Below are 25,807 nucleotides of genomic sequence, written 5' to 3'. Positions count from 1 at the left end.
TAACTACGTTGGATCTATAGATGGCAGTTCAAACAATTGTTCTATCTCTATGGGATGAATTTTAATATTATAACTTCTGTAATAGTGATGAAATTTTAAATGATAGAGCGATGTCAGCCAGGTTTGCATTTGAAAATATCTTTACTCTTGCCGACATTGTTGCACCAAGAAAAAATTCATCAATTACAAAAATTATAATAATAAATTCACCACTTAGAGATAGTATAACCGTTTGCATTGCCATCTATAAAAACTGTTTAAGAAGTCAGCACAACAGTTCATAGAACTAGTTAAGTTCTAATTGCTGTAAAAATATGAAAAATAAATATATTAATTTTAAACCGTTTTGTTTGTATTATTTTCAAAGAATTTCTCAGCGTCATGTAAATATATTCCAATTCTATTTTATTTTCCTTTTATGTGCCCGGCACGATGAGTCATTAAACGGATTTTGTATATTCAAATTATTGCGACATTTTATTTGTATACAGCGTTAGCGGAAACATTTTCAGCTATTTTAAGTCCCGATAGCATTAATGAATGTAAATATATTCGTCACAATTAATAATACAACTCGAAGGTGAAGCGAGCACGCGCCACGAGCAGCAAGCAGCAAGCAGCTGCGGCCGCTTCTCCGCTCCGGGACAAAGGGTGCGCCCGGAACAATGGTCACACGGAATCTTTACAAATACTTTTTCGTACTTCCATTGTTTTTCTCCTGATCGGCCCTTATCGAGGCATATTTTAATTATGTCCTACAGTAATTTTAAATAATTACAATGCTGTCATTGTTAATTAAGATATGCCTCATCGCAACAGCATTATATTCAATGACTGAACGCTTAAAAGATTTTCGACATCATGTTTTTTGTATATATTTTTAACTTCCTAAAGGAGAAATTTATGTTTTCGGCAGAAAATCTGATTTGCTTATTTCATATTTTCTTGAAACTTCAAGTCATTCTAAATACTTTGATACCAAATTTGGAAAAAGTATGTGTATGTGAACCAAATTTGGACCTTTCGTCGACGTTTTCTCAAAATCAATTTCAAATTTCGGCTACATCAATTTCAACAGCCATTGGAATTGGAAGTTCGTTTAGTTCTGTGGGATGATCGATCGAAACTTTCCTTTAGAATTTGGAGAAAAATGTAAAAATTAACATAACGATAAATTAAAAAAAAAAAAATCATCAGCAGTGATGCTTATGATTATTTCGATTTTATAAAACATTTTACAACTTTGATTTTACTAAATTTATGGTTGTAAAAGAATTCAAAAAAAAAATCTTACCATACGTTAAACAATGGTTGGCTCATATTTACAATTTTGAAACAGCTTTGATATTAGTTCAGTACTGGTATGCAAAAAATTCCATAGCCTGCGTTATAAATTACCAGCGAATATAATTGCACTTCTAATAATAAGATTTTATTTTTGGCGCGGGTTAGACCTCGCTTCAAAAAGCTTGATGTCAAACAGTAGTGGCATCAGTTTTTACTTGGAAATATAGTTAAAAATATTATCTTATATATAAAAATGGATCGCAAAATGTGTTGGTAAGCGCATAGCTCAACAACGCCTGGACCAATTTGACCAATTCTTCTTTTAAAATGTTCGTTCATGTCCAAGGATGGTTCTTACGGCGAGAAAAAATCGAATAATTGCCGGGAAAACCCTAAAAACAGCCCTTTTCTTTTTTAATCGAGTAGGCAACGAAATTTGTAGAAAAAACAATGATCTATGTCATGACATTTTGTGTAGTTTTTGATAATCTAATCTTTAATATATTTATATAAACATGTAAATATCTTTCTATTAATTAACGAGCTATATTGGCAGCCAAAAACATTGATGTAAATGAATTAAATTTCAAAATTCAAGAACAAATTAGAGGCGAATCAGTTGATTCGGCAAATAACCAAGACGATCCACCGGAGTTTTTAAACTCGCTGGATTTGCTAGGATTGTCACCTCACAATCTTCAATTAGGTAGGATCGGCAATTATAATGTTGCAAAATATCGACCAACCGCGCCTTTGCAACGGTTGCAAATTCGAAGGTTAGCGATAAAAAAAACTACCAAATAACGTGATGGAAGCTACTATATTGAAAGGATAGTATAAAGCAGAAGATGTTCTCGCACCGTGCATCCCAATGTTTCCGACTGATGTGCCATTTGAGATTAAACGAATACAGTTTCCAGTGCGTTTATGGTATCATTAAGTGTTTGTGGTATTAATTTGGAAAATCCATGTTTCTCACATGGAAAAATGTATGTTGTCTGTTCCCGTATTGGAAAACCATCAGATTTGTTTGTCTATGCGCCAGGTAATCAAACAAAAAACATCGTTTATCACAAAGCACTACAATGAAAATTGAACTGAATTTTGAATTATGATTTGCATGATTAAAATTACTTACTTTTAAATGCTTATAGTGTTTTATTTAATTATTCTTAATTCACACCGAATTATTACCAGGGTGATGGTTCTGTTCGGGATAATTTTTTGCAAAGAATAGAAAAAAGGTAGGAACAAAACACCGCCACATTACAAATTTTTTTGACAGGACAAAGTCTGTCGGGTCGGCTAGTATATAATATTTTTCCAAGTAAAATTAGCCTTCTAGTATAGAAACTGAAATAATTGTTTTTCTATTGTTTCATATTTTCAAAGTTTAAATATTTAAGAATATGTGTACAAGAAGATTATCTAAAATTCGAAGTATTCTCGGAGATACAGCTGTTTGATCAAGAATATGTTCTTCTGTTTTCTTCCTTTTGCGAAACCTAAAACGCAATTTTCTCAAAACCGTCTTTTTCAATACAATGCTCACGATTTCTCTAGTTTTACTAAACTGATTTACTTGAAGTTATCAGAGAATCTTCTTTATAGACTCCTCTCTGATATGTACTAGACTCACCCTCAAATTTCAGTGATTACTATATTTAAAAATGCGAGAGGCTCAAAAAAGTGGTTTAAAAACGGTCTATTTTTCAAACATTTTGTCAAAAACTTTTTTTTTTATTTTTCCGTGGTATATCCATAGCGACAACATTCTAGATTAGTAATCTTTCTGTTTCATTTTGGATTACTAATAGGGCTGTAATCGTGAGCATGATCAAGTGACAATTTTTTGCGCCCCACATTTCAGCAACTGCTTATTTTTTAAATAATATTTTTTTTGTTTTTCTTCTTGTAACATTGATAAATATATTATAGACACAATTATAGTAAAAAAACTTTTGTCTCTTTTTACAAAGATAAGAAAATTACCAAATATTATGAAAACAAACGAACAAGAGCTATTTTTTTCAATTAATTATGAAGTGAAATAGAATGTTATATAAGGCTCAAAAGCGGAAAGTATGAGATCGAGAAATATAAGATATGATATAATATACTAAATAAAAAAGTATTACATATAATCCAAATATAAAGTTCTCATTGAAAGTCCGCAATAATGACTTAAAAAAAAAATGATTGATATATTTTTTATATTGTATCTTTAAATAACATTTGTTATTTTGAAGACTTGCCTCCCCCCCGTTCCGGATTTTCATAACTAAACATTGCCATCGCGGTTTTGATTTAAAAAAATATGGTCACCTTACCTTAAGTCAAATTAGCCCACTCCCATATAGGATTCTTAAGTTTTGATGGTTGTTAAAAAATAATAAGAAATTTTTTTCAATTACTTCGATCTATAAAACAATTTATTAAATAAATATTATATGTGTGTCATTGGAATCTGTCCCGGCGAACGTGAAACGATAACGCACGATACCTATATATCGTATCGCATGTTTTGCTTAGCATTCAAAATATTAAGCGGCGTAATCTGAAAAGTCAGGAACGGTTATATTATATGTATCACATGTTAGTACTAAGAAAATAGTAACGTCATCAGTATAAGAGCACAAATAGCCCCATGGCTACGGGGTTTAAATTAATTACACATTAATTAGATGCTTTGGTGCGAGATAAGCGTTATGTCCGTATTCTAAAGCACCATACGTGTAGATATAATGGCCTTTGGATGCTCACACATGCACGAGGCCGAGAACAAAACATGGATAACGAAGGTGCCTCGATAAATCTTTATGTAGGAATTGTGTTTACAGATATCTGATAGCTTGCGACCGTTTTCTCCAATTACATTCTATTTATTAGTCGCTGTCCAATATATTTTCGATCTTAAAATTTGATACCTCTTAATGTTGAAACTAGTGGTGTATGATGGTATCGCGAGTTAGGCTTGTTGAAAGTCCGGTTCAAGTCAGTTCAAAAAAAAAAATTAATATATAAAATCATTCTACATAATCATCAACCACAAAAACCCCACATTAATTCCCGTATAAGAAGCATCAAATATAAAAAGATTGAAGAAGAAGCACCCCTTCGATCTAATGCATTAAAATGGAGTAGCCCACTAAGGTGACCTACACTATCATGGGGTAAAATTGCCCCATTAATCTATATAATTATTTTAAAAAAAATCATCTAAAATTCTTCACACATTGTACCATGATATAATAAATTGTTAGATATTTTAAGATTATTCTTATAACTACATAAAATATATTGATCGTTGAACAAACTGGATGGATCATAAGGTAAAGGGATGTCCACGCGCCTGCTCTAGGTAAATCTGTTTGAATTGGCAAACACCTTTGCATAAATCATTTAAAGTACAATTTATGATATCTAGACTAGCGGTCATTTCGCATCTCTGCCCGTACCTATGTATAATCAATCCGTATATAATTTTATTTATTTGGTGAATTATCATTATACAAAATATATATAAATGTACATAGTAACTTTTAATGACTATTATTAATAATTAATAATTAATAATTAATAATTAATAATTATAATGACTATTATAATAAAAGAAAATTTTGTTATTAGTCGATCTGTCTTATTGACAGACATTTTGCAACACAGCCCTCGAAAACTTCTCGCCTTGGGTGCTCTTAAAAAATCAAGTATTATATGTACAAAGTGTGTAAAGAAGTAGTAACATGTGAAACAAATTTGTTTTGTATAAAGAGCTGGTATATAAAAGGCTTTTCCTGAAGTTATTTATTGAAAGCAAACATGTCTAGTGATTTGTGACTTCTAGAAACCAACTAGAATAAAATAATTTGCAAAAGAGGGCCTTACCGTAGTCCTAGTGATTTAAGATATGGACATTGAATAAGCCTGATGTCAAGCTGAAATGATATTAAAATATAGATGGCAATATGTTTCCAAGGGAAATTGCCCTTACCCGGTATTGCTGCATCAATAAAACAATCAGTATTAAAAAAATCAGCACGATAGCTCATTGCAGTTGTTATGTTCTGAATGCAACTGGCTTGGTGCATCTTCGGTATGATGATTGGTAATTCGAAAATAAATCAGAAAAATTAAAAAAATATAAATAATATTGGCTCATTCGATTTATACTCATAATTGGTGATTGAAGAAATTTAAAATTGAAACAATTTGTGAAGAAATACAGATATTCTAAAACGAAGCCATAGCAATAAATGACAAAATAGAAAATAAACAATAGTAAGAAAAGGCAATTAATTTATATTTGTATCAAATAAAAAAAGGATCCTAAAAAATGTTTGGTTACACTGAACACTGACACTGACACTTATACTTACTCTTATTGATTAAGCTATATCATATTTCCATAAATTCATTGATTGAAACAATTGAATTTTAGTATGCTTTGTAATGATTCAAAAATGTTTACTCGTCGAAAGTAATAAACAAAATGATATTTTTTTAAAACTACTTAGGATCTAAGGTTGCTTCAATGTGGGATAGGTCAATTATATTTGTTCAGGTGGCGCTAACAAAAACCGATCTAGTGATGCATGGCATCGTACTTTAAGACAAGTTGCTGGAACTTTCCGTACCGTAATAAAATGATCGATAAAAAAGTTTGGAAAAAAAATATTTTTTGCTTTCCCAAAAAAAAACTAAGCAAATATGGACAAAAAATTGTATCCACACATACATACACACACACATACACACATCTATTTTTCTTGGGTATGCCAAATGTTCAGAATCCTCTGAAATGTAATGATATGCAAAAATTTCCATTTTAGATTTTTGGATGATTACTATAACTCACCCTAGGGGAAGTTAATAATTTGAAACTAGCGGTGCATAGCATCATGCCTTAAGGCAAATTGCTGAAACTTCCCGTACCAGGGATTAAAATATTTAAAAAAAAGATTAAATATTAATAAACTTTGAAAAAAATGGATTTTTGAGATTTTTAAATTTTTGAAGAAAATTTACCCTTTTGAAAAATTGCATTTTTTATACTTTGAAATATTTTAGAAATTTTAAACTTTTTTTCAAAGCAATCACATCGGAATCATTCAACTCGGACGCTCCGTTTTCTCAAAAATTCAATTACCATTATTGGCAATTTTTGCCTCATATCTACGGAACGACTAAACCTGCTTTTACGAAAAACTAATCAGCACATCTCCTCACCAGTAGGAATCGAAAGATTTTTGTTTCATTCAAATCGGTTGATCCGTATTCCTGAAATCGTCGACAAAAATTTGTATCCGCACACATACACACGTACATCGATTTTTTCTAAGGTATGCCAAAATGTTCAGAAACCTCCGAAACGTAAAAATATGCAAAAAGTTTCATTTTCCATTTTTAGATGATTACTATAACTTACCACGCGGAAAGTAATAATTTGAGAAAAATTGACCATTCAACTTTTACTTACTGGCAAAAAAAATATGTGCGGTTATCTTCACGTGAGCCAGCTTTTAATCTACATTTGCATCTGTTTTCCTCTTAACAATAAAAAACAATTAAAAATCAATGTAACTTGAAAAAAATGTAGGCCATCCAATGATAAGGTAAAAGTTGCAAGATGATAACACTTACCGCGTAGATAGAAACTCGCCTTTGTCGAAGTTATCTTCATTTATCAATACAGCAATTAATTAATTACAACAGTGTTCGTAACGACGATTCCTTCAACGTATTGCATATTTATTTGTTCGGTAACGAACATACATATGATATCATGTCATATACCTAGTATATCCGCACCGTATATATCATATAGCGTCGATATGAATAAACATTTAATTTATATTCGCAGCTCGCAAGCATCTGTTTTCTTGTTAGCAATTATTGGACGCGTTCAGCTCACGCGTGCAGATAAAATAGTGCATAAATTAATTAGTGCTGTCGTAAAGTTTCGGCACGCATGAATAATATTGAAACTAAAATGGTGATAGATAACTTAATATTTCCCCCGATAGCTGTTATTTGATTCGGTCGAGCTGTATAATACGTGTATACTGAATGTAAATAAATAAATTTACATACACATCATGGATTCTGATCGAAATATAGCCGGAAACATTCACACATTCCGCATATTTATACACGGACGATGATGCTGGTCAGATTACATTTGGTTTTATCGCATCGAAAAATATCTGTTAAATAAAACAATATATTTGATAAATATTATAATTTATACGCGACATGTATTTATGAACACGATGCTGTGTAAATAATGAATTTTCAAGCGGCATGCGTTTTTGGCAACGCGCGATTATTATCAGGTCAACGTCCAGGAACTTGCTTATGTGACACTCGATATTGGCAATAATTTTATTGTCAGCGAAATTGATACTTTTTTGTTTTATATATAAATAATCGTGCAGTCTCGTTAAATGTATATAGGAAAACTAAATTAAATAGCGGCATCGAATTTCTGGAAATGGCATTTAATTTTTTAAAGTTAAGGCAGCACATGTTTGAAAATAGTGACAAAGGGTCAAATTCTGGTCACATTCTGATTTACTAATTTTATGTTTCTGTGACGTTTCAAGTAAATCGGATTTTGAAATGGCATTTACATTTTTAAAGTTAAGGCAGCACATGTTTGAAAATAGCGACAAAGGTTCAAATTTTGGTCAAATTCTAATTTACTAATTTTAAGTTTCTGTGACGTTTCAAGTAAATCGGATTTTGTCACAAAATAGTTTTAAACGTCTTTAATACAAAAAAAAAAAAACTATTTGAACTCTGTAAGCTCTTAATCGTAAAGACAATATAGTTTCAAAAATATATAAATAATGCTGATGATATTTTTTTTATTTTATTTCTGTATTACTATTGTAAAAATACTATTGTTTATACTCGTTAAAGGTATATAAAAAACTAAATTAAATAGCAGCATCGAGTTTCTGGAAATGGCATTCAAATTTTCAAAGTTGGTGCAGCAGTTTTAGAAAACACCGACAAATGGTCAAATTTTGGCCTAATAATATTGTTTACATTTTAGATGTACATCTTATATTTTTTGCTTTATGCAAATCGGAATTTGTCTCGAAAATAGTTTTCAACGTCTTTAATACATAACATGATATTTAAACTATGAAAGCTCTCGATAGTAAAGAAAATATAGTTTACAAAATATATAAATTATGCTGGTGATATGTTTTTATTTCATTTTTGCATTAATTTTGTATGTACTCGTATATAGAAAAATTAAATTAAATAGAGGCATCGAGTTTCATGGAATGGCATTTAAATTTTTAAAGGTGCAGCAGTTTTTTTTTGTAAAATAGTGACAAATGGTTATATTTTGGCCCAATCGTATTGCTTAGAAATTAGGTGTATATTTTATATTTTTTTGTTTCAAGCAAATCGGATTTTGTCGCAAAAACAGCTTTCAACGTCTTTAATAAAAGAAAAGCTATTTGAACTCTGAAAGCTCTCAATCGTAAAGAAAATGTAGTTTTTAAAATATATAAATAACGCTGGTATTTTTTTTTTATTTTATAGCTTTCAATCGTAAATGATATCTCGGTTAAAAAATATATAAATTATGCTAGTGATATTTTTACATTTCATTTGAGCGCAATTATTGTACTGTTTGCAGAAGAAAAGATTATAATAAGATGGAATATTATTTTGTAGATATGTATATTATTACCAAAAGGAAGGACAAGGTTGTTTAAAGTGAGCAGAATATTCTATAAAAAAATATTTAAAAAATGGTCTGTTGAGAATAGCGATAAAACACAATGTTACTTTTTAAATATGAAAATCAGCGCTTATTTCTATATTTAGGTTCAATTAGAACAATTGTTTTTATTGATATTGACCAGTATTCAAAAATTTATTGTTAGAGTCATTAAAATAGACGATTGGAGATGATTGCAGTACAAGTATATTTCTCTAAAGTAATCATACACCAGTAGATTATATTTTGTTACATAGCAACATAATACTAAACTAAACATACTATGCAAAATTAAATTCTTTTGTGATGTTCAAGATTCTAAAATACTTGCAAACTGCGGAGACAACCGCTTTTTATTTGGTTTTTTACTTAACCAGAACATTAGATAAGAAACTATTTTTAATCTCTACAAAGAATATTAAAATAGGACGGAAATGGAGATAAACTATAAATAAGTTAGCTTTATATTTATAAATGAATAGGTTCAAAATTCACATTGGGTTTCTATAATAAAATTGTGATATTATTATTTCAGTATATCACTCTTATTATTTGAATTTTCTGAAATTTTTTCTTTTTTTGGATATAATTTACATCTGTCCAATGGACATTAGGTAAATTTTATGAATAACAAAATAACAAAGAAGCTGTCTGCAAAATAAACTATTGAATGCTTGAGAGAGTGCACATTTCTGAACTTTTAATTCTGAATTTTAGCATTACCTTACATTCATGTTGAAAAATTTTAAAATATTAATTTAATCTAATATATAAAATATAAAAGTATAAACTTAGTACAATACTAGAACCAATGCTTGTCAGCAATTATTTCATTTAATCATGTCGTTGTATATCTTTTTCCTCGTTGACTACCTGACTGCCTACTATTTCCGAGATATAAAGAGAAACGCGAAGCGATCCCAGCCGGTATTAAAGAATAAAAAAATAAAATATTGGAGCGTAGGGCTATCGAGCTTGATATTTCGCGAATTTTAAGCAGCCACCTAAAAGTTTAGATAAATAAACACACCCTTGAGGGTATTTCGACGTCCGCGAAAACGTTATCATCAGTTACGGGAAGATGTTAATTTAAAAATACCGCTATCGTTTCAGGTTTGCTGCGGCGCCGGTGAGATATCCCGCCGTTATTTATAGATCGAATGCGCGGCAACGCGTGAAAGAATTCGCCGGATTTTCAATTAAGCCCTTGTTATAAAATCCATGGCAATGAAAATATGCAAACTAAGATTAGAATGTATATATTAAATTCTTGTCACCATTCGGGATGATCTATCATCTTCTCGATTGCAAACTGCTTGCACAATTGTAGGGGAAACGTTGACTAATTGGACCATCAAATATAATTTTAGACATTAATAGACACTTTAAAATTTCGTAAGCACATTATTCTAATAATTGAACTATATTCTCGCATTAAATTAAAATAATTATATTCAAAATAGTACCATTATACCCGGACATTTAGACATTCTAAAAACTACCAAAAATTTAATTTCCCGTCTTATCAAGGAAACATCAGAAAAATGCAGTTTTGATAAAATTGTTATTTGTCCTTTGTGCGTTTTGCAAGTTAGGTTTTATGTGTCAAACGCCTGATCTCATAGCAATCACATAGCCTTCTGATAGTTCGCTATTACCAACTAATGACATTTCTATTTTATCAGAAAATTGGCCCCTAAGTTTTCGAATTTTTTCATTTAAACTTTCTATATTTTATTCTTTCCGCGTATCAAATTTAACATTTTTTATATATTTATAACTAGAGAATTTCTAAAGAAAGTTTCGAAAGCATTTCATTCTAATAAAATATTTCTAGTATAAAATATCCTAAATAGATAAATTGCAAATAATATACTAACATAAGTGATATTCAAATCTCCGGTTTTCAAAATTGAATTGTAAGCTTTCTCAAATTTATTGTAGGTGATCAAATTTAATAAAATTGATTTACTTATCATTAGATAAAGTGGAACTATTAAAAAAAAATTAAATACTTTAAGCTAACATATAAATTGTATTATTTTGTGAGCCAATCTAAATAATTGAAAATTATAGAAGTGAAATTAAAATATTCATCAAAAATCATATTTCCTAAAATATTTAGTCAATTTTTTCAAATAATGAAGCTGTCCCAAAAATATAACAGTGAGCGAGAAAATTAAAAACTAAACCTTAAGCAATGTAAATTCGTTGAAATTTTCGTCTTTAGCAAGTTAAGACACTTATATGATTTTTTAGAACCAACTAAAATTTAATTTTAATGATTGGCGAAAAGTGGACATAACTTAGGGGTTTAATTTTTTGAGTATATTAGCAAAAATAAAAATGCATTCCATGTAACTTAAATCGTTGTACGTCTAATCGAAATTTATTATTGCATATATAAAATATTATAAGGTACGAGTTAGAAATTCGTTCAAATTAAGGACCTCTCCCCTATTTCTAGTAATTCTGTTGCGGTTCCGTTAGAATTTCGTAATGCAATAATCGATACCCCGCAAATTTAATAACAGATCATATATGAATGCACATAAACATTCCGTCGTCCTTGTGTGAATTTACAATTATTGGAGCTTATAAACCGATAACTGAGAACCGAACGGACATCCTACTTTTGTTTGGCTCGGTCGATTTTCTCGTTCAAGCTCAATTCAAATTCGCACATATGGATAAGTGATACTTTTGTTGGCACCGAGTTGGAATTTAATTAACTCTATAGGTATTTTATTAAACATATTCAAATGGTAAATTAAAAACTGAACGAAGTGAATTTGAAACGATGGAAATTAGTATTGACTCCAGTTATACGATGCAATTTTTATGCCAAACTAGTGGGGCGCATGGCATCGTGCCTTAAGGCAAATTGCTGGAATTTCCCGTACCAAATTTTTTTTTAAAGATTACCTTTTTTGAAAAAAAAATTATTCTGAAAAAATAGATTTTTAGGAAACTATAAATTTCTGACAAAAATTTACTTTTTTTTGAAAAAAGTGTATTTCGAAATATTTTGGAAATTCTAAACTTTGTTCAAAGCAATCGTACTGCTTCAACTACATAGAGACGAAATATCGAAGCGCGTAAGCGCCGCCCCGCCGTCTTACGGATAGGCATTGGTACGAAACCCATAGGAATGTAAACAAAATTTATACTTATTGTTAAAAGCTCTATGAAATATCTGATTATTTGATGTACATATGTCTAATGATCATTTTTGACCGCCAAATGGCATTTTTTTTTACTTTTTTCACTAGATCTCCGAAACCGCTAGACCTGCCTTCATGAAAATTTGATCAGTTCTTCATCTTGTTAATACAAGTAAAATGTTTTTTGAATTATTAAATCGGACGCTCCGTTCTCTTAAAAACTGAGTTACCGTTTTTGGCACTATTTGCACCATATCTTCGGAACGACTGGACCTGCCTTCGCCAAAAACTAATCAGCACGTCTCCTTATCAATACGAATCGAATGTTTTTTAAATTATTCAAATCGCTCATCCGTGTTCCCAAAATCCCGTCGACGAAAATTTGTATCCGAACACACATACACACACGCACACACACACATACACATACACACACACACACATACATTCATTTTTTCTAAGGTATGCCAAAATATTCAGAAACCTCTGAAACGTTAACTTCTGAAACGTTACCTCTGAAAGATATCTAAAAATTTTCATTTTCGATTTTTTTGCGATTACTATAACTTACCCTACGGGAAGTTAATTAATTGTTAAAAAACGTTCCATGTATCAACTGTGTTGTTGAAAAATATACACTTTTACTATTTTACTGAACATAGTTAGAATAGTTGTTTGGTTGGTTTGGTTTTCAGAGAAAAAATGCTAAAAGTCATATTGGAGCTTTGTGCCCCGCCCTACCTTAAACATGTGTGTGTCCGCTTGTAAATGTATACAGTTGAGTATATCTATCTCCGTACATATATGTATCTTAATTACATACGCTAAATGCAAATTCGCAATAGATGCATTTCGAATGCGGTCAGGTGACTGTGTGCAGTATATTCCGTTATCACCTGTGTCGGACAAGTTCTCCAGGGGCGACTTTAACAATTCAAATATATTCATACGCTGCTTAAACAGTTTAAATATTTACAATCTATTCCGCGCTCATTATGCATCAATTTCGCGAGAGTTTCGAACGAGTTACGTTCACTCCGAGTTCGAGAGTGTGCTACGGGCTATTGCAGAAATACCGTAGACTTACACTGTATGGACGGCGACAAAGCCCCCAAAATTAAAGTTTTAGGACACGCTTTTTAGATTTAAATTTTCATAATTAAAAATTTTTTAATGAAGATGCCACATTATAGACATCTAATAAATCTGGCGAAAATCAATGTTAAATCATTATTCATAATCATCTATTTAACAAACAGGTATGAGTAGACAGGTATGATTGAAGAGTAAAATATTTTTTCACATTATGTTAAATCATTTCAGAATGTCGTGGTACAATGATTAAGGACGTTTGAAAAGATCCCAAATTTTGGTCAGCTCGATATAAAGTTTCCACATGAGATTATAGATCTCATATATAATTTCAAATAAAAATTGCCTTTCATTGGTATTGCAATATATTTGTCTTCTTTTTCTTCTTCAAATTATAGAGTCCTGTATCTCAATTTGTTTGCATCATTTGCATCGTCATAGTTACCAATGGTATAATGTCAGAAATTGTCAAATATGATTCTAATTCAAATATTAACTCTTTGGGGACGGCTGTCCACCTGAGTGGACAAACATACTCTGTGAGACACAGGCTATTTTATAAACAATGACTCAGTTTGCATCGAAACGCTGAATAAATTACATATAGCAGTGATAAACAGTGTTGTATTTTGGAAATAATTATTAGTTATTTTAATATTTAAAACGACCGAGCGTTTAAATATGGCAAAACGACTGGTAAATTTTGTGAATTAAACAGTAGTGAAGATGAGTTTCAAATAGACATTCATACAGACAAGTTTTACGAAATTACTATTCGCACCGAAGATAGTGATGATTGTGATGATGATATTATCCAGAAAAAAAATATACTGATTAATCAGTGTTATATTCTAAATGCGAGAGAAAGAAAAAGGGATTGTATTGTCTGTTCTGGCAGAAAAGCACCAGGAGAAAGGCGGCAAACAACATTTTAGTGTAAAATATGTCAAAATCAACTAAGTATGCATTTTGGAAATTGTTTTGAACGTCACCATTATTCATAAAATGATCAAAAATAAATTAATATATAATTAATGTATGTCCTTCAATGACCACAAATTTTTATCAAACAAATTGCATAACATGCACAATGAAATCAAGTTTACAGCCGGTACAGTAGATTGTTTTGAAATCGGTGCCATCCCGTAAGGGTTAAAGTGAGATGTGTAATATATATTTGAAGTTTTTCTGTGAAAAGTGCAGTCCAGGTAGTGTAGGTTTATTGTAGGCAACAAGTCGATTTCCCTGCTACGATGTGTCGCGCTAGCTATTCAACTGTAACCGAGTGCATTTACATAATGTACAGCCGTTTAAAGGACATAATTCCTTTACGAAGGACGAAAGCATGAAACGATACACTGATTCAACTTGTGTTTACGGTTTATATCGAAATTGCCCCAATATTTGTATATAATTTTCCGAATTTTTTGAAAAAAATTAGATGGTCATAATAAGCTAGTTGGAATCAAGTTAGAATCCAAATCGAATTGAGTAACTTGCTATTAATAGTAATATTATTTCGCTCTGAGGGAAACTAGAGTGACAAAGGGGTAGTCCAGGTGTTTGTTTAAAATCACGTAAACTTCAAGAATATTTTATTTAGATTATCATCGGCCCAGCAAGTGAATACCAGGCTCACAAAAAATTGAGAATAGTCTCATTTTAGTGCTCCCCTCCACGGAAATCTTTAGTCGAAGGCGAAAGATTTATTCGCTCTGAAGGGAAACCAGAGTGAATTATAAAATTACTTTCCTTTAGGTATTAATTATGAATAAGCTTGACAAGACCCTGAAATGATATTTATTATTATTGATTACGGCTTGTTCATGAAAAAAAAAATACTTCATGTTCAAAAAAGTTATATATTGGAAAATATACCTGTTATAAAAATAGGCAAACTTTGTATTGTTAGTTGTTAAATCAATTTGTGATAACTGTCCGCGTGTATCGGGTCAGGTATCAGAAATAGATTTTCCTTACATAATTTTTTCCAAGAATTGCTCTGACCTTTTATGATTGAATAAAAAGCTTTCACTTGTGAAGTTACGTTTTCACATTTTTAGGCTTATATATATATATATATATATATATATATATATATATATATACATGCGTGAGTGAGCGTTGAAATGTTAATTGAATGAGTCAGTTAATACTCTAGGTTTTGTCTTAATTTTACAATGATAATTTATTCACACGTATGTAGACTCTGTAATGCCATTTCATTCGCAAACAATGAAATGTCAAAGCATCGTTTCCTAAGTCTTAATTAACAAGAGATTTGAAAATGCCAATTGATATCTCTTATTAATAAGGGCGTTTGAGAATTGCGAGCGTATGCTGCCGTCGGTGAGATACGGAATCGTCTGTTATATGCTAAAATATTTAGCGTAATTCGTATAAAATTGTTTTATACGCATTATCAAGCTCGGCTGCCAGTCGACTTCCGAATTCCTTTAGGACAGAGGTTCCTAAACTGGTCACAGGAAGCTATTTTCAGAATTTACATTGGAATGACATCGTCAACTGTTAAATTATTTATCATTGATCTCTGGTAAATTTGTAAGCAAACCGCAATCCCTACCAATACTTGTTGACGAGATTATTTGTTATAAGAAAATAAAATTTTAAGTTTCATTTGGATCTGTTTATTAACTTCAGTAACTACTTATTCTAGCACAAAATATCTATAGTTGGAAATTTTTAAGACAATTTATTTAATAGCATTAATTTAGATCAAGCACCTATTTGATTTTCAAATAGCATAAATTTTATATAACTTAACATATATTTATATATAATGATGATGCATATTATGAAAAATTATATAAATAAATTTTGCCGAAAATCCATAAATATGAAAAAACATTCATTTAGGAGTTTTGATATAAAAGTGTGCGTTATCATTCAGCATTTTGTTCAAACCACGCAAAAAGCACTTGGAAATACTATAAAACAACAAGATAATAGTTTATAATTTTATACTTACTTTACATTCATTTTACATATATCTGCGCCTATTCCGATATCAGAAAATTTGTTCCTAGAGCAACTTACAAAATTTATGATCCAAAATTGAATCTATATTTCAAAACTTTGCTTGTATTTAACAGTTTTATTCATAATTCTTAACTTATTAGAATAAGAAAATTTAAAATAATTTTGTTTACATATTTTTACGTTTTAAGATCTTCTGAACATTTTGGCATAACTCAGAAAAAAATAGGTGTGTGTGGATACAATACTTTGACCACGATTTTGAGAGCACGGATCAACCGATTTGAATGATTCAAAAAACATTCGATTTCTATTGAAAAGGAGGCGTGCTTAGTTTTTGGCAAATGCATGTGTAGCCGTTTCAAAGATATGAAGCAAAAAATGCCAATAATGGTAACTCAGTTTTTTAGAGCATCCGATTTCAATAATTCAAAAACATTTTACTTGTATAGACATGAAGAAATGTTTAAATTTTTGGAAAGACAGGTCTAGCGGTTTTGGAGATCAAGTAAATAAAGTGAAAAAAAATGTCAATTTGGGATCAAAAATAATCCTTAGACATATGCACATCAAATTATAAGATAAAATGACCAGAAAACTATAATTTAAGCACTGTTTCTTTTACTAATCACACAAGCTCATAGAAATTTGAATTTCTGATTGTTTATAATGAATAAATAAAAACAAAAAAATCAAATATTTTATAGAGATGTTATTAATAAGTATTATTTTGGTTCATACTTTTATACATTTCTATGGGTTCCGTAACATTGTTTATCTGTGAGACTGCGACGCGGCGCTTACGTACTTATATATTTCTTCTCTAAAACAGCCATGCAGCACGATTTTATTTAAAAAAAAATTTAAATTTTCAAAAAAAATTAGAATATAAAAAAATCAAATTTTTCAAAAAGGTCATTTTTTTCAAATATTTCAAAATTTTCATAAATTTCATTTTGAGGATACGCCATTTTGGAAATAAAGAAATTAAACGTTTGGAGATGGGTCGTTAGTAGCCTAAGTTTTGGAAAATGCTGCTTCGCACGTATCACGTCGCATGGGGAAGCGGTGCGAGCACGCGTTAATGACTTCCATCGGTATCACGCACGCGGCAGTCGCCCGAACCGGCTGCGACCGTACCGTACCATACCATACCATCGAGGGATCGCGGAATCGTAGATTTTGATCTGGGGAACAACAACTCACTCAAATCGTTACGAATATTTTAGAAAATATGTATATGTATATAAATAATGTATTAACACTAGGTTTACGGAGCCCGTCAATTTGACGGAATTCAAAATTTGAAGTGAAATGCTAAAAACCCATAGCACTAACCTCAACTAATTTGTGTCGTAAATTCCTAATTATAATAATAGATTTGGAATGATCCGAAAGAGACACGAGGAACATATTACAAAGTAATCAAATCTGTAATTGGTAAAAAATTATGACAAAAAAGAAATTCAAATACGACGATAGAAAAATTTTAGTAACATTAACCAGAATCAGATTTAATTAATTATTTTAATTATATCGTATTGGTATAATGTCTTCAGAGGTATGCAGATGCGGTGAAGCAATTGGAAGTTGCGAACACTTAATATTGACTGTACTATCAACTTGATAGTATCAAGTCATGGAAAAAATATGTTGAAAAAATTATATGATTTAAATTTTATAATAAAACCGTTTAATTTAAGTACTTCACTTGAAAGTATGAACTCTTATAATACTTTTGTGGGATCATAGTAGTCTGGACATAGGATCGGAACAAATAAAAATTTTACAAGTCATAATATTTATTTTTAATAACAATTATTTTATAACACATTTTTTATAAAGATGGAAATTATAATTACCATAATCGTATTACCACACTTTGATTAGTTTTATTAAAATAAATAGAATTATGATATAAATGTAAGTTCGTTATGTATAAATGTATGTGGCTGTTTTGTTTTTAGAGGCCAAATAAATTATACAAAAAAATAATAATAGATATTTTATATACAGTTATTGTAATTTTATAACGTGTAAAGCAAAACAAGAACACGTAGACATTGATTTTTAGTAAACTTAAACAGTTTCTTTAAAAGATTTTTTTTAATATCTCTAGCACAATAAAGTTAGTGCGTATAACAAATATAGACTGTGAGTCCAATGTCCTAGCAAAAATCAAGTCACCTTTAAGTTTTATTTTGTTACTCAAAATTTTTCAATAATAAAATTATCAAGTATTTTACCACTTTACAATCCTGATTAAACGCGCCACCTTTTGATGAAATCTGCCACACACTTTAGTAAAATTTTATAAAAAGAGTATCTCTCGAAGTTCGGCGATTTTAAAAATGTTAATTTTATAGCTCAACATGAAGTAGTAATTCTTGAAAACATGACTCAATTGTGTTATTGTTTTTGATTGTAGTCCTAAAAATTTTATTCGCGGTTACGATTCCTAAGTTTAAATGAACTAAATTAGTAAAAATTAACCACAATAACCTAAAAATGGTCTTAATTATATCAAAGCTCTAGGTTGCACTTAAAAGCCTTGAATTTTCAAACAACGTGAGTATTTCTCAACGTCCCGTAGGGTAGGTTATAGCAATAATAAAAAAGTTCAATATTTTTAAAAATTTTCTAAAAATAAAAAAAAAAAAAAAAATTTCTAAAAGGTAATTTTATTTCGAAAATTTTAAAAATCTCAAAAAGTCATTTTTTCACAATTCTATATAAAAATTGAATCTTTTTCAAAACTTTAATTTTTGGTAAGTACCAGCAATTTGCATTAAGGCACGAAGCCATGCACCACTGCTTTTATAATTTGTATATATATATCATGTTTTCATATTTTTAATAATTTTGAACAAAAAATCAAAATTATGAGTTATTCGAAGCAACCAAGCGGTTTACCAAGTTTATCTGAAAATACTGATATAGGAATATTATTATTATCGAAGCAAATATAAGCAATGCACCAAAAAGCTATTTTTACTTGAGGTATCTATAATCGCTCAATATATCTGACTACCCAGTTGTCAATTAAAAACAAACAAACAAAAAAAGGGTAACATTTTGATATATAAAATCGACATTTTCCGCAAAGACTACAACATCCCTATGAGCCGATTGATAGATGACATTATGTTGGGAGACGTCAACAGGTGTAACTTGGCGTTGCGGCTAAAAGCTTGGCAACACGATGCGTACAATCTCTTTTAAACAAGATCAGGTGTGTAAGAATAATACAGAGAGGACTGAAACACCGGCACCGGCTTGATGTTTATTTAAGTTAACGAACGACACATGTGTTGTCTACTTTCTCGAGCTTATGCAAAGAGGATTTGGCGCGCGATCCAAATTGGATAGAACTGCTGTTCTACGTATCCTAAAAATTCGACGAAAGTTCCGATACTATCAAGCTGTCTTGTAGTGGACACTATTTGTAACAGCATAGGGAAACACATACACACATTATATATTATATATCTGACTGTTTTATGGAATAATGGTTAAGCCCACGGACTCGTGTGAACCTCGCTCTGGACAACCTGTCACATCGTGCAGTAGCATGTCCATTTTTAATTGAGAATGTAGATCAAAAATATGTTTCCAATTAAAAATAGCCAACTTCGGGCACTGCGGTGTGAAATGGCAATGGAAAATCATTCACACTATTCTTTACTGAATCGAGTTGGGTTTTACTCTACTCACGGACCTGCCCTAGGGCAGTACTATCCATTATTATTATTATTGTTATATATATATATATATATATATATATATATATATATATATTGTCCTCAGGCAGATCAATTTCACCCAAGTCATGAAAATCAACTAAAACAAAGTTACCGTGGTCATGCATTTCTAATTACACAAAAACCTATCAAGCCATACGATACTGCTGTGTCTTATTTCGCAATTTAAGTTAATTCAAAATTACGCAATAAATAATTAAACGTTCCGTGCATTATATTTAATATCATACATTCGAGAATAATACGACTATAATTATAAACGATTGCAATGTTCGGAATTTGAACGCATTATTTTGAACATAGTTAGCATTATTGTGTAATAATTAACCAGTAATTTTGTGGTGATATGGTAATGGGATAATTCAATTTGATCCTGATGTGTCACAAAGATAACTAGTTTCTGTTCTAGCATTATTAATGGTTACACTTGCGTGAAAATAATTCATTAATGTATTTGTATTCGATATTGGTTATAAATGGTTTCGTGTGTGAGAAGAGAAAAGCCCCAATTATCTAAATAAACAGGAGTATATTATATATATATATATATATATATATATATATATATAACAAATGTATTCTGAGTGGATAGATAGATATTAATTTAGAAATATGAACAAACAACACTCTTTTTTGCACTAATTTATTAAATAATAATTTTACAAACGTTTGTCTCATCATCAATGTTTTATAATTTGAATTCTAAAATATGGAAACTTAAATTAGCATTATGTGTTATCCGTTACAAGTCGTTCATTATACTGCCCACCAACGATCTCAATCTCGATTTCTCAATCAAGGTCAAGCAGATGAGTCACGAAATATCAAATATCAATCTATCCTATTTATTATATTACTTATTAATAATTTATTATATATAATATTGATAAATATAATATAATATTAGGACGTACTATTGCTTATTATTAATTTATTAATTCAACCACTTGTTATAGATCTTAAACTTTTTAAACCGATTGGTTTGACTTAACTCTATCACCATGCAAAGTTTCTACAAAATCCTAGAAGAGTAAACCAAAAGCTTTCCTTGTTAGTAATAAACATAAATTATTAACGTAAATTCCTGATAGTAATGGCTCGAGAGAATATTTGATGAAATTGAAAAAAAGTACTTGAGAAAAATGTGGAAATAATAATTATCTTAAATAATCGTTTTATAGCCATTAAAACAGTATTTACTGAATGGAAATCGTATCCTAGAATGACGTAGTGAATCGTATTTAATTCCTTATCGGGAATCGTTTTTGAATTGAATGTTTGTTTTGCTATCTGCGAATAAATTGCAATTATCTAGTCAGTTAGTGCGAATGCCTTAATTCGTTCGCGAACAACGAACGAACGCGTGTTGTATCAGAAAGCTTTTAGCGCGCGACCCCAATCAATAAAACGAATTAACTGCTCGCTAATAAGGTAAACGGCTTAAATAATTAAACGCACAATAAAATTCCGAACACGAACAGCCATTTAAATGATGTTGTGATATTTATTCCGCAATTAACTTATTAATTGCACTGATAAATCACAAAGGTGTTTGTTTATCCTAGTTTTCGGGCAGATTCATGGGAGAGGGTATATTTACATTTATTTATATTAACAAAGATACAAACATGGGTTCAGTAAAAAACATACCTAATATATTTTAAACAAAACCTAACAATGCAATTATGTAATACGATTATCATGAATTTTGTTCGGACGTATTTTGATTTTATTATATTGGCTATGAAGGCGGCAATCTTCATTGCATTGATCTTTTACACCGGATGGTTGCGGATTTGGATCGGTCTTAATTTTCTCACTTCAAATCCTAATGTCTGCGTAGCAACATATGTAATAATCAATGAAACTATCTACCAATTCTGATGTAATAGCAAATTATCATTTAAAATTATTTTGGTTTCCTTTTTTCAAGTGTGGCCAATTATCCTGCAAAGTTATTTTAAATTATTTACAGATCGTTGTGAAGGTACTATTGCGCAAAACCTATTTTTCAAAACTGTAAATAATTTTTATAATTAAACCACTTTTCATACGCCTATAATATTTCAAACTGTTTGTTCGGTTTGACTACCAACTCTATCATCATGCAAAAGTTCATAAAAATCCCACAAGAGTAAAGCTGAGGTTTTCCTTGTAGGACAACAATAATTGATTTTTAGTAAAATCAGTAATTTAAACTCAACACAATATCAAGAATTGATATAAATTCACTACAACATCAAGAATGCTTAATATATTTTTTATAGTAACATGAGCTTGAAAAAATTTGAATAAATATTCTAACTGCAATTTTAAATTTTGACATATATATTTATATATTTTTCCATTATATAAATAAAATAAAAAATACTCTTATATTATTTATCTATTACATTATTGTTATTCAAATGCTAAGTTGAAAAAATGAAGAAGCGCTCATTGCGCGCGAAACGAAACGCAAAATTAGACAAACAACTCAGAGATCATTTTATCATAAATGGAATTTGAATACGGAAAGAAAACAATTTTAATCCGATTTAAGAATTACAATTGAATTTTTCATTACCCGAAAAGATATTTGAAATTTAATTAAAAAATGCGTTATGTATTTTATCCGCAGTTGAGTCTCTATACATATTCAGTGGGGACGGCACGCTTGAAATAACTAATTTTTGACGACGCTGAATGATGAATATACAAAATATAAATGTATATATATATATATATATATATATATATATATATATATATACATATATAAATACATATATTTCTACCGAACATTGAATCAATATTCAAAAAGTTTATTTATTTTTGCTAAAGGGAGCATATTGAAAGATATCAAAACCATTAATAAAAACAACGGTTCGTGAAATAATAGTATGTAAAAACCATTTAAACGGAATTACGTGTTTATTGAGTATGTCTTTTGCTTCTGAATATTCATAGGAATTCAAATGTAACAATTCGTGTTGATTCCCAGATTTCTCATACAAATGTAATTATGAAAAAATATAATATACGAATGATATTCTGAATCGTTTGTAAATTAACATTAAATTTATATGCCCGGGCGATGTTTTATGAAGACGGGTGCTTAATGGATGCATAAATTATATATCTTTTTATTGTTAAATAAATTTGAGAATATCAGGAACAAAATCATTCTTCAGTCAGAAACGACATTATTATTTTTAACCAAATTGTTGTTCCAAAAGCAACAAACTTTAAAAGATTTTCAATTAATGCATATATAATATATATTTATATAATTTTTTTGACTCATTTTATATTGATATAACTTAGTGATGAAGAAAGTATAAAATAAATATAATTTTATTTTGAAATGCTTGAAGGGCAACAGAAAAATATTTAAAGGGCCGCATGAAGTCCGCGGGCCGGGGTTTCTCATTTTTGATCTATTGTATTTGACGCTTCAATACGAACTTAATCATTTTGTATGGGCACTTGATGACACAGCAGAGTGGAAAGGGTTAAATCCTAACGTCGTGCCGGATTAACTGAATTTTTATAATATCTAATTGTGAGTTCAAAAGACATTAATTATGAACTTCCCCTAGGGTAGTTATTGCAATTGTCCAAAAATCATATGGTTGCAGAAGTTTCTGAACATTTTGGCATACCTTAGAAAAATTGGATGTGTGTGTGCATGTGTGGATACAATTTTTTGTCGACAATTTTGGGCATACAGAACAACCGATTTAAATAATTTAAAAAGCAATGAGACGTGCTGTACATTAGTTTTTGGCCAGAGTTGGTCCAGCCGTTTCAGAGATACAAAGCAAGGAGCGCAGAAAATAGAAATCGAGTTTGAGAGAACGGTGCGTCCGATTTAAATGATTTAAAGAACATTCAATTTGTAATGATGGGGAGAAGTGGTATTTTGGCAGGTCCAGCCGTTTCGGAGATACCGAGTAAAATGTGCAAAAAATGCCATTTTTTAAGACAACTAAGCATCCGATTTGAATGATTCATAAAACTATTTCTTCAGGAAATTTTTTTTTTATTTCAATTTTTCCGAATTTTTTTTTTTGAATATCGAAAATAATTCGGATTTTACTTTTAATTATAGCTAAAGTTTTAAAGCTCACTTATATACTTATAAAAATCTTATGATTAATAGACAATGTCCTTTATTTTGTCCTTCAACCGATTGATTAATCGTAGTCATTCAATGCATCAGTTCTTATATTTTGTCTATATAAAAATAATGAAAGCTACCGTATTTATAATAATCTATTTGAAAACATTTAATATTCCTCGAATATTTCATTAAGGTACGAAAAGTTCCAACAAATTGCCTTAAGGCACGATGCTATATACCACTAGTTTCTGTACACATTAAATACAAATAAATGGAAATTTTAAAGAAATTCTAAATGAAAGTTTAGAGTATTTTACACTGAAGAGACAAATACGTTTCAAAATAACATTCGGTTTAATCAGCTGAGAATCGTGTTTCTAGCTTACCACGATGTAGGAGGGTTGACTGTAATGGAATTTGATTACCTAACAGCCTGATTTTTCTGGTTAAGAAGCATGTATGTCACAAGCGAGCACAAAGAAGAATATATTTCAATGCAAAATTCTGAGAAATATATTGAAGGTGTAAAATTCTTGTATGAGTAAGCGAGTTCGTTTGATTCGGCGTCGGCCACGCCGCCCCCTCGTAAAATGCTAAATTCCTAACGCATGTTTCTTTTGAAAGCGCGAGCGCGTTAAATACCGTAATGTATAAGAGATTTGTCGGTAATGGTCGGGTTTTAGGCCGGTCAGGGTTATATACGCCGCCGCAGTATCGCCGTACTGGCCGGATTCGCATGGAGTGAATTGCTTGATATTATAGTTCCCTGAGGTGCGATACACATCGACCTTTAAACACGTTGAAAATTGTATCGCGTTCCCGTAACGGGCGAGAATTTTGTAAGCTAAACGTCTTTTTACGTCTCAGATGTGCGGGAATGCCGGCAAACTCCACAGCATAACATAGTGAACAATTCAATTGTGATTACGAGCTCGAGAACGTCTCGACTCGACTTCTTAGCAAATAATGTGTTAAGATTGTAGTTTTTTTGCGCGGGAGGCGTAAATTTCCCGATCGGATGCCGCTAATCGCGCAGACGAAAGATTGAAGAAAGCATTTGTAGATAGTTGTTTACGCATTACTGATTGGACAGCAAAAACTATTAACGATCTAGTAGCAATGCCTTATTAACTTCCCGTAGGGTAAATTATAGTAATCGCGAAAAATTCGAAAATGAATTGTTTTATATATCTTTACATTTCATAGGTTTTGGCATACCTTATAAAATGGATGTATGTATGCAAATCAAACATTGTGTTAATGCAATGTGCCAAGTCTAAAATTTTAAGACAGATTAGTAATGCTCCTTGGTTTATAAGCAATAAGACCTTACACGACGATTCTAATATAGAATTTATAGACAGAGTAATAAATATGAACAGTGTTCAGCATTTTCAAAAACTGGAACATCATTCAGATTCAATAGTCACTCAGCTTCTTGAGACACCGATTTCAAGAAGACAAGAAAAAAGCTTCCCAAAAATTGAATTGAAGACCTTAAGCACTACTACATTTTTCTGGAAATTGGTGAAAGAATTGGTGAATCGCTCATTGAAGTGATTCTCCAACTATCGATATAGTAAATTTTATCACAGTAATGTATATGTGTGTTTGAAAGTGTGTGTGTATGCGTGTGATATATATGCCAAATAGCTCATAG

At 30.5% G+C, this 25,807-nt stretch overlaps 1 protein-coding gene and 1 non-coding gene across 2 annotated transcripts in view; one reads left to right on the top strand and one right to left on the bottom strand.

Annotated features, from left to right (window-relative positions):
- Positions 1 to 25,807, top strand: part of LOC113376423 (vascular endothelial growth factor C) — a 97,012-nt gene that overhangs the window by 59,392 nt on the left and 11,813 nt on the right. The window lies entirely within an intron of this gene.
- On the bottom strand, positions 14,901 to 15,019 carry LOC113378896. The gene has a single exon (XR_003367244.1). It is a non-coding gene; the product is annotated as a U5 spliceosomal RNA (small nuclear RNA).

This window comes from Ctenocephalides felis, unplaced genomic scaffold (assembly GCF_003426905.1).
Source record: "Ctenocephalides felis isolate EL2017-DRISC unplaced genomic scaffold, ASM342690v1 CF-g0.4_SCAFFOLD_01886, whole genome shotgun sequence".
In the NCBI taxonomy this organism is placed as follows: Eukaryota; Metazoa; Arthropoda; class Insecta; order Siphonaptera; family Pulicidae; genus Ctenocephalides; species Ctenocephalides felis.
Note: the sequence above shows the minus strand (reverse complement) of the source record. Positions and strands in the feature narration are given on the sequence as shown.